This window comes from Mercenaria mercenaria, chromosome 14, assembly GCF_021730395.1.
Source record: "Mercenaria mercenaria strain notata chromosome 14, MADL_Memer_1, whole genome shotgun sequence".
Lineage (NCBI taxonomy): Eukaryota > Metazoa > Mollusca > Bivalvia > Venerida > Veneridae > Mercenaria > Mercenaria mercenaria.
This window is the reverse complement of record NC_069374.1, coordinates 30758987-30773348: the sequence shown is the minus strand read 5'-3', so window position 1 is coordinate 30773348 and position 14362 is coordinate 30758987. Positions and strand designations below refer to the sequence as shown.

Genomic DNA, 14362 nt, shown 5'->3' with positions numbered 1-14362 from the left:
CTTGGTTCACCCCAGCAAGGTCTAAATTTAAGTAAGGTATGACAAAAAGAATTTTTGACTGATCTCAGCCATAATAAAGTACAAAGCGTTGATAAACACATTCACCTTAAGTAGTTCAATAAAAGCGTTTTCATTGACTCGTTGTGATGATACCGCTTTTTGAAAAAGGTTGTGGGTGTGCAACTTATTTTGAAATTTTACGGACGCATATTAAGAGTTAACACAGCTATGTACAATTATTATTATTATTATTATTATTATTATTATTATATCATATTTATATAGCGCCCTTTTCATGATCAATTTCACGTTCAAAGGCGCTTTACATAGTTCAAATGCAGCCACACAGGGCGCATAATTCATCCTCTACTAGTACAGACACAGAGCGATCTGACCAGAGGGACAGAGTGAGACAAAGCCCCCACGGCAGAGAGATCAGTAATCAGATACAGGCTTGTCCGGCTAACTTAGCCTAGCTCGTTGCGATTAAACAGCCTGGTTCTTTAACGTGCCCAGTGTATAGCACTGATACACACAAGGATTGCCTGGGTTCCTGACCAGTACACCTCTAGTTGGGTGGGAAACAGTGAAAAGCGTTTCTGAAAATTCCCGAGTAGCTGCTGGGGATCGAATCCCCGACCTCAGGATTAGAAGGCCAGTGTGCAAACCACTGAGCTATCCGTCCACCCACAATGCACTTGCGAAACCCCTTGATATTATTACGGTTTTCGCCTTAGCCCTGTTTTTATTGATAAAGTTGGGGGTAAAAGCATATTTTTTATTACGAATAGGCACAATACATATAATTTTTCTCTAAGACAGCATTGGATATATTAAAGAAATGTATTACAATGTATTCTTTAATGTTTGTGCCAGTTCTTTACTTCAAAGGAAGGCAAATAATTCAAAATATACAATAAAATATTACAAAGTTAAACATTATTCATCTCCTGTACAATATAGTGCATTTTCCATGAAAGTAAAACGTCTGTATTCGTTCAATACAAAACTGTACAATACGTCCTGTTTCTAGACAGAACAGTTGATGTATTAAAAACCGTTTAGAATTAACTGAACTATCGGAAGTTCATTTATATTCTGATATTGGTATAGTCCTGGATATTGCGGTCTGTTTCGGTGTGTTCAACAGTCTTGTCTGCATGTCTTTCTCTTGTGACATCCTCTTGTTCATGTGGCGCTTGCAGCTGACTGTACTGGTTGCTTTGGTTGCTTTCTTTCTTGCCGTTATCAATTGTTTCATATTGGGGAGAAGACTGAATGTCTGCAATAAAATGTTATGCTATGTTGACGAATTTCTGTGTTGTATATCTAATATTTTTAAGAAAATAAATTATGATTATAATGTTGGAAAAAAAACATACTCTTAGGCGTAAAAATAAAATTGTTTGTTTCCGGTATCCTGACCTACCCTAAATTTTTTACCCGACCCTAAATGTTTTATGGCCTTGGAGAATATTGTTTTAAACTTTTTAACAAAAAGTTGCAAAACTGTACTTTTTATGCTTTAAACAATGCCAGCGATGTTAGAAATCAACTTACCGATGCTTAATAAATAGGCCTTATTACTTCATTTGTACAACTCCCTACACGCTAATGTTTCAGTTAACACTAAAAATAATCGCTTCTCAGCACTGTTGTAAACTCTTTGATAAAAAGAAAGCCTTCCGTTTTTTTGTTCAGGAAATACCAGTAACGTCACATTAAGACCTTAATTAGTTAAACAGCAGGAATAGATGATTGATAAATTTTGAAAATATAGCACTCTCTCATTAATCTAGTTATTATAATATATAAAACCATTATCATGATATTAATGTCACGTACAGCGAATGTTTGTTTTACTTGTGATTTTAATGCGATACAGTTTCTTTACCTTTGCAATTGCTTTCTTTCTGAATACAGTGTGTGCTAGATCGGAAATTACAATGAAAGATCATGAAAGACATTTTTGTATCTGGAACTTTTGACTCTCCAAAAGGGTTGTATAAACGTAACAGGTCGTATCCGGCGATCAATCTGTACAGTGCCAAACACTAATGCCGGCTTAAAATTTTAATTTTTCGTTGTAAGATATTGCAAACGCTCTTCCTCTTGTCTGTGTCTGATTTATTAATTTGGCTGCATTTACATATTTCGAACTTCTGTATAAATATATGTTTTCTCATGTTGTGAAATCGCCAGAATGGAAACAAGGTCATTTTGGATTTGTAATGTGCGAGATAGTATTTGTGTCGGTGCTATACAACATTTTGAAAGTAAATTATGTCAAAATAAACGTAAGACAGCTGAATTGGTAAAAAAGTGATTTTGTTTTCCTTTTATTTGCTGGAAGTCTTTTCCTCTGTAAATAATTCATCTTTGTTTTGCAAATAAACTAATAAATATTGTACTTAGTGGGTAATATTTTCTAATAAAAGTTGTTATTACGCACTTTATATAATTGTATTTTGATGGATTTAGATGTTATTTGTAAGAATCAATTTTACAAAATAAATATGTCTAACAAAAAGCAACAAAACAACAAAAAAATAACAATAAGAAAATGTAACGGAGTTACCGAATTTCCCCACCTAAGAATATTTGTACAAAGCATATTGCCACTCAAAACAAAGTTCTCTTACAAGCTGTGAGGCCAAGTACTCAAAATATCTGTACCTAATTTATTCTACCATCAAAACTCGTATATTATATAACAGATGAAGAGATAATACGTTTAACAATGTATTGAAATCAAATTAGGCCGGTTATATTACTAGACAAAATGTCCGAACTTCAAACTAATTCCAACATGAAGTTTTAATGATGATTTTTAATCTTTGGTTAAATACAGGATAAAAGTTCTCAAATGAAATCCAGGTATTCCTTTTTATATAACCAGTTATAAGGGAGAATGATTTGCGAAAAGTCTTTTATCATCAGACCTTTCTGATTTATATTGTATTATGAATAATTGAATAAATATACAATTAACCTCTTGCATGGAGTTTTGAAGTATATTTTGTACTTTTCAAACAAAGCTATTTTATCTTAATAATAGAAAAAATTACTTTCCGTTTGTTGACAAGGATCATTTCTACTAGTTTGCCTGCAGTTTCGTCTCAGTCTGAAAATAGAAAATACGCTCTTTTTGTTATAAATATGCTGTACAATGTAAACATGAGGAAAGAAACAGTAAATACAGAAAGTACATTAAAACAGAAATGTAAAAAATATTATCTGTATTATTTTACTAATATATGCATACCGTTATATTCGCCTCAAACTTGACCCACGTATTGGTCGGTAATTTATATTAATTTTTGTTTTTATGAAGGTGCTCAGAGCATCTGGCAAAATCGATTGCGCCCTGTAACGTTCAATAGGAAGAGAACAGAATAATATTTTAGTGTTACTATTTGGTTTTTGAAACTGATGCGGGAAGATCGGTCTTAAGTCCACAATATTCGAATCATGAAAACTTATCTCAGTTTGGAATGTTGTTAAGTCATGCAACTATAAATCGTTAGGTGTTAATTATTATCTGGTATAGAGAAAAGTTGTTTATGATGACTTTGATTCTATGCATGCAATAGTTCTTGTAATTTAATAAACACACTCTAGGAGTGAAACGTCTACAGAGGCAACCGTTAAACAGCGTTAGTATCATGGTTTACACTATTTTTTTCGTTCAACAATTAGATATATTTGGACGAGTACACAGCTGAAAAAATACTATTATATTGAACGAGCAGAATTGCGAGATTAGTAGGAATTTTTGCCGCTGGTAACCAGTTCATATACCGGTATGTCCCATAATATTTTGAATCATGTAAGATAATCTTTATATTTACGTTGACCAGATATTAGAAAAAAAAAGCAATTAAAAGGGTGTGACTTACAGTTCCACGCGTTCAAAACAAATGTTAAATGTTAACAAGAACTGCGTTAACATTTTTGATTTACGTTGAATTGCAAAGCGTAAGCTATTGATCCCTCCAATATTGAATGAAATGTTTTTTATCCAACCCGGAAATATAGTATGCCGTCATGTGATCCTACAGCGAATCGCTGATTAGAACGAAGAAATACTTTATTATGTGAAAAATATAGTGAAAACCATGGACGTTGTCTAGACATGTACTTACCTCACGTGCCTATAAATGACTAAACAACTACCAACAATAGTTAGCGTAGTTATGAAAGTACCAAATCCAACACCAAGTAAAGTCTTTGTGTTTGATGAATGTGATGAGTCAACGTTTTCGTTTGCACCAGAGTCGGTGACTGAAAAGATTATATTATGCAAATTCATTTGTTGCAACACAGCTATCTTGGTTTATGTATTTTGTAGATAAAGCTTGAATAATGTTTTTGAATTCCGTAACAGTACTACTTATTCCTCACGAAAATTAGAGAAGGCAAACAAGTTCAGACATGATATATTCTGTAAAATCATAACGGAGAGTATCGCCCCCTCCCTTTTCTCGGGATCTGACTCGCAAGCTCTTGACTGGTTTGCATATGCTCCATATACTTGATAAACGTAGTATATGCAAGATGATGTTGTATTTGTTGGTATTATGTAAGACCTGAAATTTTCTTGCCCGCCTATTGTATTTCTTAAATTTTATCATCTGGGTGTGCTGTGTCAACTTTAGCTATAATACACAAATACCAGTTGGTCAAGCCCCAAGGCAATTGACTGTTTATTGATAAATACTTAGGACTTTAATTTAGCCCCAAGAAAGATGTGCAATTCGTTTGATTCCTTCGTAACACCAATACTCAGTTCTTTAGCTGAGGTTTGAGGATATACAAGAAATTAAGACATTGAAAGAGTTCGCTTAAGATTTTACAACCGTATTAAAATGTTAAAATATCATAGAATAACTAGGTCGCTATCCATTGTATGTGAATGGATATGTTATAATTCTCAAATACCTGTCTGGCTTAAGGTTATTTACTCGGACAGTTCTAGTGTGTCATATTTGACATGTATACATAGACACTAATTATCTACTTGTGTTCTACATTCGATTTGATTTCTGTGATTTCACCAATATGTTTAGTTGTGCTATTCAAAATACCTATGGTCATTGTTCTTTATCAAATGGTGGCAGGAGAATGTTCTGTACATGTGACTAAAATCAGAGCTTACGTCAAAGGTAGAAATAAACTTGATTTAAGCATGAGATGTATCTAAACAAGGTGATATACAGCACCGTTACATCTTTGATAAAACGTTTCAAGTCAGGGGAAGTGCACTTGGAAGACAAGAAGGATGTCGGTTGTCATATAATAAACAAAAAAGCCTACATTTAAGAGGTAATAACCAAGGATGTTATACTGACTGTTCAATTTATTTTGAAAGTTAACAAAATTTGTTTTCGGTGGGTACCCCAAATACTGACTGAAAAGCAAAAATGCAGCATCGTTTTGAAAGCTAGAATCGGTTTTAACGCCGTTTATCTATGTTACGACGGGCAGTTAACATAACCAGTGTTCCATGTTGTATTGAGACACTTGGAAAATACCTTTTAAACGCCGACCTTCAAGTACAATTGAATACACCCACATTTTACCTGACAATGCTTGTACAAAAATGAAGGCATATATCATTTATTAATTTTTGAAGGAAAAAGTGGTCACTGTGCTGGAGTATTCCCCACTTCACCAGATCTAGTCCCATGTGACTATTTTTATATCCAACAGAAACTATTTTCGTAAACATGTAACGAACTGGCGAAAAACAAAGCTGCCAAAAAAATGAATGTCGAAAAATACGAAATGGTGCTGAACACGTACTACACAGTCTTCAAAGGCGCTGTGCACGTACATGAACAACTATACTATTTTATATTATAGAAATACTAAAGTTGCCGCGAGGTTTATGTATTTACACACACTATATGATTGTTCTTCTTTAATAATTATGTTGTAACGTCTCAGCTTTAATACGTCACCTTTATTTCACGTACCGGTGCCGGATAATATTTTTTTTGGAAATCACAAAGATTCAGGCTATATCTGTGGGTTCATTATAGCACAAAATATGATGGTATTGTTTAAGGGGACGCATACTTTGAAATTAGAAAAAAGTGGGTGGGGTATTATAAAATTTACCTGCAAAAAAGTACAAGGTTTTGGTAAATGAAATGAATACTGTTTCAACTGTTATAAGTACACAAAGGATTGCTCACTAAAATAAAAATGAGAAAAACTGAAACAAGAAAGTTATTGTTGAATTATATAAGACTTCTTGTGTACATTCAAAGTCAACAATTAAGACTTTTTGGTGCGAAAATAATAGTGCTTCACTTTGTCCAAACATTTATCAATGTCCTACAGATTCTAATTTAAAGAAAGAATGTGAAATAAGTTCACTGTCTTGCTTTTTATTTCGCATATGTGAGCTAAAACACATTATTTAGTTTGTTTACAAAGTAGTGCATAAGAAAAGATACGGTGGTCAAGGAATGCCACATTACAAAACTAAAAGAGTATATTCCCCTTAATACATTAAACATTTATCGTTACAGAAGTGTAGTGGCTTACAATAAAGGCCTAGAAATGTTGCCATTATTAATTTTGAACTTGGTATTCATGAACTACAATGCACTTAAATATCAAAACACATTCAACAAACTTTTGAATTGTATTGTCTTAAAAATCCCAAAAATAAGGTATGAAATTTGGTTGAGAGGTCCAATCAATGTGTATATGTGCAAAAGCAACATTCTAATCTTGTTCACAAAAGTTACTAATAAACAGCAGGAATGTCAATGATCAAAACTGGACGAATATACAGTTATCCTCACTTTAATGTCATTTATAATTTGTCCTTGAATTCTCCACCATACTTTTCATAATTCTGTTTGCACGAGTTGCACGAGAATGCTGTCATTCACGTAAAAAAAAAACGGGGTCAAATAAGTTGTAAATGCAATATCATCTAAACGTAATTAATGGATTATGCAGTTCAAGATAAACTTTATATCATAACGTAACGAACATGTATAATGTTGTAACAACAACTTTACTTACACTGATTTAAGTAGCAGTCGGTTTATAAGTGACTTTATTGATTCATTTTCTGTTTTGTTTTTGTTGTCAAAAAGTATAACGGAAGTGCCTCACAACTGAAGCGGAAACCAGTTTGATGCGCAAAGTAGTCCACTGTAAGTAATATTATTTGACAAATGTCCACAGAAATTAATAATTTTCTAATATTAAAGACGAATATCTGAATAGGATTCATTATTTGATAAGAAATTATAATCATCGACATGTTTTTTTTTAAAAATCGTACACGTGCTGACACCTAAGTTGTCTCCCGTTGTTTATTAGAGTTACCTTTCGTCCGGCGCAGTAATACATTTGCAGTGAATCGCCGAGAAGTCGTGGGAAAATTAAAAACCATGTAAACAAACTAAAATTAACCACATTTTCAAGATGAATTTCAAGTGATCGACATTATGCATTTAACCCGCCTGACCTGTGTAGCATCTTAGATATCTGTTCTAAGGTATTCATTGTGTAGAATGTCATGTTATGCCCTTGCAATGCTAATCCCACTCTGATTTTTTTGTTTACATTTTTTATCAATGACAAATATGGCGTCCATCCCGAGATGAACAGACCAGACGTGGCGTTAAATTTTTACATGTTTAAGCAAACCTGGTGTGTTAGAAAGAAAATCTCATCCCTTCAACATTATTTGGAACACTGTTATTGTAAAAAAACCTGTTTTTTCCTTATACAAAAGCTTAATATTTTGTGTTGAATGTACTTTCACAAAGACCTCTGTTTTCCTATTACATTCATAGTACCACATCCTTATCTACAAAATACTGAATATTACAGGTGTCCATCAGTATTATATCAGTTTAGGAATATGTTTTTTATTTTCCCACCATCGATTTCTTGAATATGCACCCCTTCCGCATTGCTATATGAACTGTGAATGTAGCAATATGCGTCCCCTTAAACACAACAGAAAATATTAGCAGAAAACTCTGATTTACTCATTCCGGGGCATGCTCCCCCGGAAATGTTTTTGCTATCATACGCCCTGTGCTACATCTGAGCACCTCACCGGCGACACATAATTGTCAATATATGTTTATACATTTATTTTGACGTTTTTTGCCAGCATTTGAAATTGTGGTCAGATGCCGGTACTGACCTATTTCGCTTACAGTTTCCCGAAGAACGACTTATAGACACTAAAAATTGCAAAAAAAGGCATAACTGACCTGGTCTTTATTTGTCCCTTTTAGCTCAGCGACCATTTTCACAACTCTGTTACATTTGTATGTTTGAAAATACATCTAGGGATTACACTTTTGAGAAACAAGAGTTTTACATTTGATTTCCCACATTTTTGAAATACTACGTACACCATGCACACAATCCTTCCAATAATTATCTTGACTTTAAGCTATCTAAATTTCACCATGGGATTCAGTTTCAAGAAGTTATATTATTATTATTATTATTATACCAGATTTATATAGCGCCCTTTTCATGATCAATTTCACGTTCAAAGGCGCTTTACATAGTTCAAATGCAGCCACACAGGGCGCATAATTCAGTACAGTATAGTACAGACACAGAGCGATCTGACCAGAGGTACAGAGTGAGACAAAGCCCCCACGACAGAGAGATCAGAAATCAGATACAGGCTTGTCCGGCTAACTTAGCCTAGCTCGTTGCGAATAGACAGCCTGGTTCTTTAACGTGCCCAGTGTATAGCACTGATACACGCAAGGATTGCCTGGGTTCCTGACCAGTACACCTCTAGTTGGGTGGGAAACAGTGAAAAGCGTTTCTGAAAATTCCCGAGTAGCTGCCGGGGATCGAACCCCCGGCCTCAGGATTGGAAGGACAGTGTGCAAACTACTGAGCTATCCGTCCACCCATAAGTTATACCTATAATTAATCATTTCTAATAACCGCTACAATATCTTATTCGCATTTAACAATTTCCGGGAACTGTGTCTTGTATAGAGGGAAAAGGTCCATTCCTTTTTCCGTTACATTTATAAATTCGTAAAGAGCAGGTTTTGGGTCAGAAAAAAGTCCATATTGTGCATGTCTGTGAAGTGAATGCAAACATCCTTGTGAATGTGTATCAGAGCTAGGAAAAACATTCTATCACTCGTCATTGTTGAACGAAAGTAGTTTTTGAAGTGCGTTTCATTGCACTGACTGAGCGTTCGCAAAATGCAGATGTTGGAGACATGGTCATAAGCACAGACAGAATAGTGTTTACACACGGATACAAGACCTTGCTGGGAGGTATAGAAGTGGTCTGAAGTCTGTGGTTTCTGACTGACAATATTCCAGTTTACTTTCTTCTTTGTTACCTCATTTTCAAAAATCTAAAATATGCCGTGAAGATCTGGTGCATATGCGGTGTGAATAGGCACTGGCACATTTGACTGTTTTAATTAGATTTTCGGCGGCAAAACGGTCTTCATTTTGTAGAATTCGAGTTACCATTTCTAGACAAAATGGTCGACAAATACATTGTATTCCGTACACTGCCAGTAATCCAAGACATATTCTGCATCATAGTTGTCTCTATGTATTTGCCTTCCAACACGCCTTGGTTTAGATGTTTTCTGATCATACGCACTGCCTTTTCGTATAGGACAAGCCGCACTGCAGAATAATTTCGCTCATTCGAGAGAACTTGTATCTGTGTCTCCGTAATGTCATTTAGAAAGTCCATATCTCCCTTCTGCAAAAGGCTCGTCAGCGCTATGATAATACTCAAAACATTTTCAGTTACAATAGAAATGATAAAGTCAAATCTAAGAACTGCAGCAAGATACTGGCCTGCCTTCTCATCTTCAACTTCACGCAGTGTTTTCAGAGCATTGGTTACCACTGAGAGGGCATCAGCTCGACTCCACCAAGTCTCAGAAGGATTCGCATTTTAGTGCGTTGCTCCATTTCGTCCAATGAAACAGCTTCTCTTCCAGTTCCTCGGTAGACGCTACCAATCGTATAGCTGAGTAATCGGAAAGAAAGCTTTATCTTGCACAGTCGCCACCACGGTTCGGATACATGGGGTTTTAGAGCAATATACATCATTTGCACGTGGAGTTTGTTCTTTTATAACCGTTTGCACACCACGGTATTTTTATGTTTGATGCCCCATCATAGCACTGTGCTTTTATCTTTAAAATATCTTGATCAGCTTCTTTGACGAAATCCAAGATATTGCGATTAGTTTTAACACCTATAGGAACTCTTTACAGAGACACAGTCATGTATCATCAGTAGGCCTAATCCTGACGCAAGCATAGTGAGAGTTGTTCCTTGGTTGATTTGTCAGTTGCTTCGTCAGCAATGATGGTAAAGAAAGGAGCATTTATACAGTTCGCTTACAATGTTTCTTTTAGTATTTGATTAGAGTAAATTCCTATTATCTCATTTTGAATGTCAATAGATGCGTATTTTGAATTATATCTCTATATGTGCATTGTCAGGTGATGTGTATTTTGAATTATACTGTGCATTGCACAAGTGCTTTCTTAAAATCTCAACAGCCTGTGCAGATGTGTGTAACATTGTTTTGAGGTTGCGAAAAAAAAGTATTGCATTGAAAAAAGGAGTAGCGTAATAAAAAGAAGTAGTGTAATGAAAAAAAGAATAGTGCAATAAAAAAAGAGTAGTGCATGCTAGCTATGTCGATGAAACGACTTACTACCTCGTGGGAACGAGTTAGCTATGTCGTGGGAACGTCTTACTTTCTCGTTCCCACGACATAGTAAGTCGTTCCCACGACGAAGCTAACTCTTTACCACGACATAGCTATCTCGTTCCCACGAGTTAGTCAGACAATCAAATTTTTTGTTATATTTATTATACCTCTGATCATCATGGACGACCGAGGAACAAACTTTGACACTGTCTGTGGTCACAGATGTGGCTGCTAAATTTTTCTTTCTGAGTCAATCCGCATTAAGTCTAGTGGGTTGGACTCCCTATTGAGTGGTAGAAGCCTTTTGGTATGCCAGTGACACTGTATGTCGGCCAATATCCGGCTGGTTTTTGTCGGCTTCAGACTCAATTTGCCCGAACTTGACCTGGTGGGGGTTGGACACCAAGTCAGTCGATATGAGCAGTTCCGTAAGGGCTTGCTTTGGTATGCCGACGGTAGATGCCCCAATACCCTCTGACACTGCATGTAGGTCAATCTCCGGCTGGTTTGTGTCGCCTTTCGTGCAAATCCACCCGTACTAGATCCAATGTGCGTTGGAGTAGGTTAGGCCCCCAGTCAGTTGGTATGAGTCGTTCCGTCGAGAATACTCTGGTATGGCGACGGAAGAGGCCTGACATGTCATCTATACGTACGCTCATCTCCGGCTGATTGTTGTCACCTTATATTATATTGTCCAGGTCCATTTTCGGACATCCACCGTCGCTATACAAGAGTATCCCCGAGGAAACGACTCCATTCGACGAGGGATCCGACATTCTCCAACGTTCACCACGTCGAGTCCGGAGGGATTGACTCGACAGAACGCAGCCAGTAATTGAACCACATACAGTGTCTGGGTCAACGTTCTGTCCTCCGCCGTGTGCAGTCACGAGTATTTCCGATGAAATGACTAACATCAGCCGACGAGTGGTCAATCCCTCTCCAACCGCAGATTGACTGAATGTGACAAAAACAGCCTGACACGAGTCCACAAATATTGTCAGGGGCCTTTCGGACCTCTGCTGTCGGTATGCCAGAGTATTCCCGACGGAACAGTTCATACCACCCGACTGGGGTTTGAGCCACTCCAACCCCTACTAGGTCGAGTTCAGGTTAACTGACTTTAAAGGTGACATGACTGGAACCACAGACAGTGTTCAAGTTTGTTCCTCGGTCGTCCATGATGATCACAGGTATAATAAATATAACAAACAATTTGATTGGCTGACTAACTCGTAAGAACGAGATAGCTATGTCGTTGTAACGAGTTAGCTATGTCGTGGGAACGACTTACTCTGCCGTGGGAACGAGACAGTAAGTCGTTCCTACGACATAGCTAACTCGTTCCCAGGAGTTAGTAAGTCGTTCCCTGGACATAGATAGCATGCACTACTCTTTTTTTATTGCACTATTCTTTTTGTATTACGCTACTTTTCTTTATTGCGCTACTCCTTTTTTAAAAAATGCAATACTTTTATCTTAAATTTACAGTTATATATGCGCTAATGTGTCGGCTGCCTTTTTCTGCGCTAGCAATTTTTTCATGTCTATGAGTGGAAATACTTCATGAAAAATTCAGAAATTTGGCAAGATTGTACATAAAGGAATTGTGAATGGATTGGTGTATTTTTGTGAAGAAGTTTACAGTGGTTTGCATGATATTAGAAGTTTTAAAATCATTTTAGTGATATAGTTCTGATTTTAAAATCAAGAAACATGCCTCCAGCTATATCCGTGACAGCTGGTGAACACTTAGCAGAGAATGAAGGAATTATACAGTACAATAGATATGATCTTTCCATTATACGTCAATCAATCAATATTGAAAAGCCAGATCAGCTATTATTATCAAAATTAAAACTTTTAGGTCTATTGAACTTTGGACAATCAGGTTACTCTCAGTACAGGGGTTCTCGAGAGGGAATTCCTAAATTAAGTCGTGTTTGGAATACAAATAAAGGGGTTAACATAGACAATCTACGGGAACTACCGCAAGTAATTCATATAGTTTCACAGAGTCATCAAAGTACATGCAAAGTTTAAACCGTTTCTGATTATGGGGTCAATCTCAAAAACGGACAATAGTTATCTCAGACAATCCCCATACTTGCAGAGACTCATCAAGGTGCAGGTAAAGTATCAGCAGTGCCTTCTACTAACAAAATAAAAATATTGTACATGTACAACGTGAACCTCCCTCTCTAGTTAAGTCAGACCTTAATTAAAGTATGTAGTATTAACCCAAGATCAGTTAAAATAAGGCACTCTCTTTTTGTGACTCTATCATTTCAAATGAATTCAATGTAGTTGCTGTTACAGAAACATGACTTGGCAGTGCTGTAGATAAAACATGCTTAGGTGAACGTGTTCCAGATGCTACAAAATCAAGCACGTCCCCCGCTGTAAGGGCAGCCGTGGCGGTGGCGTAGCAATCATACATAGAACTTCTATAGATGTCCGCCTTCTGGCATCAACACGAGACAAAGATTTCTCAACTTTCGAATACACGGACTGCAAGATGAGCATAAAAATATCATTTTGCGTCTTGCTGTCGTTTATAGACAACCACCATCCCGGGAAATGGGCGTAAAATAGGAGACTTTCTTGAGAATGAATGACCCAATTTCTTATCTAGACTTGCAACAACTGACAAACAAATCATCATTGTAGGAGATTTAAACTTTCATTTTGACATTCCGACTGATAGACACACAGCAAACCTTGTAAGTACTTTGAATGCACACGGAATGCGACAACATGTTAATGAAGCCACTCACACATTCTGGATGTTGTCATAATAAGAGATAAAGATGACATCGTGTAAAACATTGAAGTCACTGATCCAGGTATGTCTGACAACTGCGGTAAGGTCGCTCGCGATCATTTTTCAGTGACTTGCAAAGACCTCCACCAGTGAGAAAAACTGTTTCCTTTCGAAAACGTAGGGCAATTGATGTTGACTCATTCAAAGGGGATCTTCTGAACTCAGAGTCCTTGAAAGCAATCATGCAAAAGACAGATGTTGATGAGTTAGTTAACACATACACACAAGAACTCATCAATTATTGATAAGCATGCACCACTGCGCACAAAAACTATTATTCAGAGGCCAACCTGTCCCTGGTATACACAAGAACTTCATGATGCTAAACATTTAAGGCGCAAGTTGGAACAGAAATGGCGCAAATCAAGACTGACAATAGACCACCAGCTTTACAGAGAACAGTGTGCAACAGTACATAGGTTACTAAAAAGGGCAAAAATACATTTCTACTCGGATAAGGTAGAATCTTGCCAAAAAGATTCAAAGAGCCTTTTCAAAATCACAAAGCATCTGTTAGGTGCTACAAATGACATCACTTTACCAAAAGCTGCATCCTCCAAACAACTCGCACAAGACTTTAGTGACTTTTTCTTAAACAAAATAGACAAAATACAGACATAGCATCCTGTTTTGTATCTGACATTTCTGACGAAGCTGAAACACAACCACCAATTGAGGACACCAGAAGAAGTAAAGAATGTTATTCAGGCATCTCCATGTAAGTCGTGTGAATTAGACCCAATACCAACTTGGCTTTCAAAGACATGCCTTGACGAGCTCCTTCCAGCTTTGACAAAAATTATCAACACATCACTGGAAACCGC

General features: G+C 36.5%; 1 long non-coding RNA gene across 1 annotated transcript; it reads right to left on the bottom strand.

Annotated features, from left to right (window-relative positions):
* Positions 1–490: 490 nt before the first annotated feature.
* LOC123528131 (uncharacterized) lies at positions 491–4284 on the bottom strand. The gene is made up of 3 exons (XR_006681896.2): positions 4146–4284; positions 3069–3124; positions 491–1282 (listed from the first exon to the last, which is right to left on the bottom strand). It is a non-coding gene; the product is annotated as an uncharacterized LOC123528131 (long non-coding RNA).
* Between the last annotated feature and the right edge of the window lie 10078 nt (positions 4285–14362).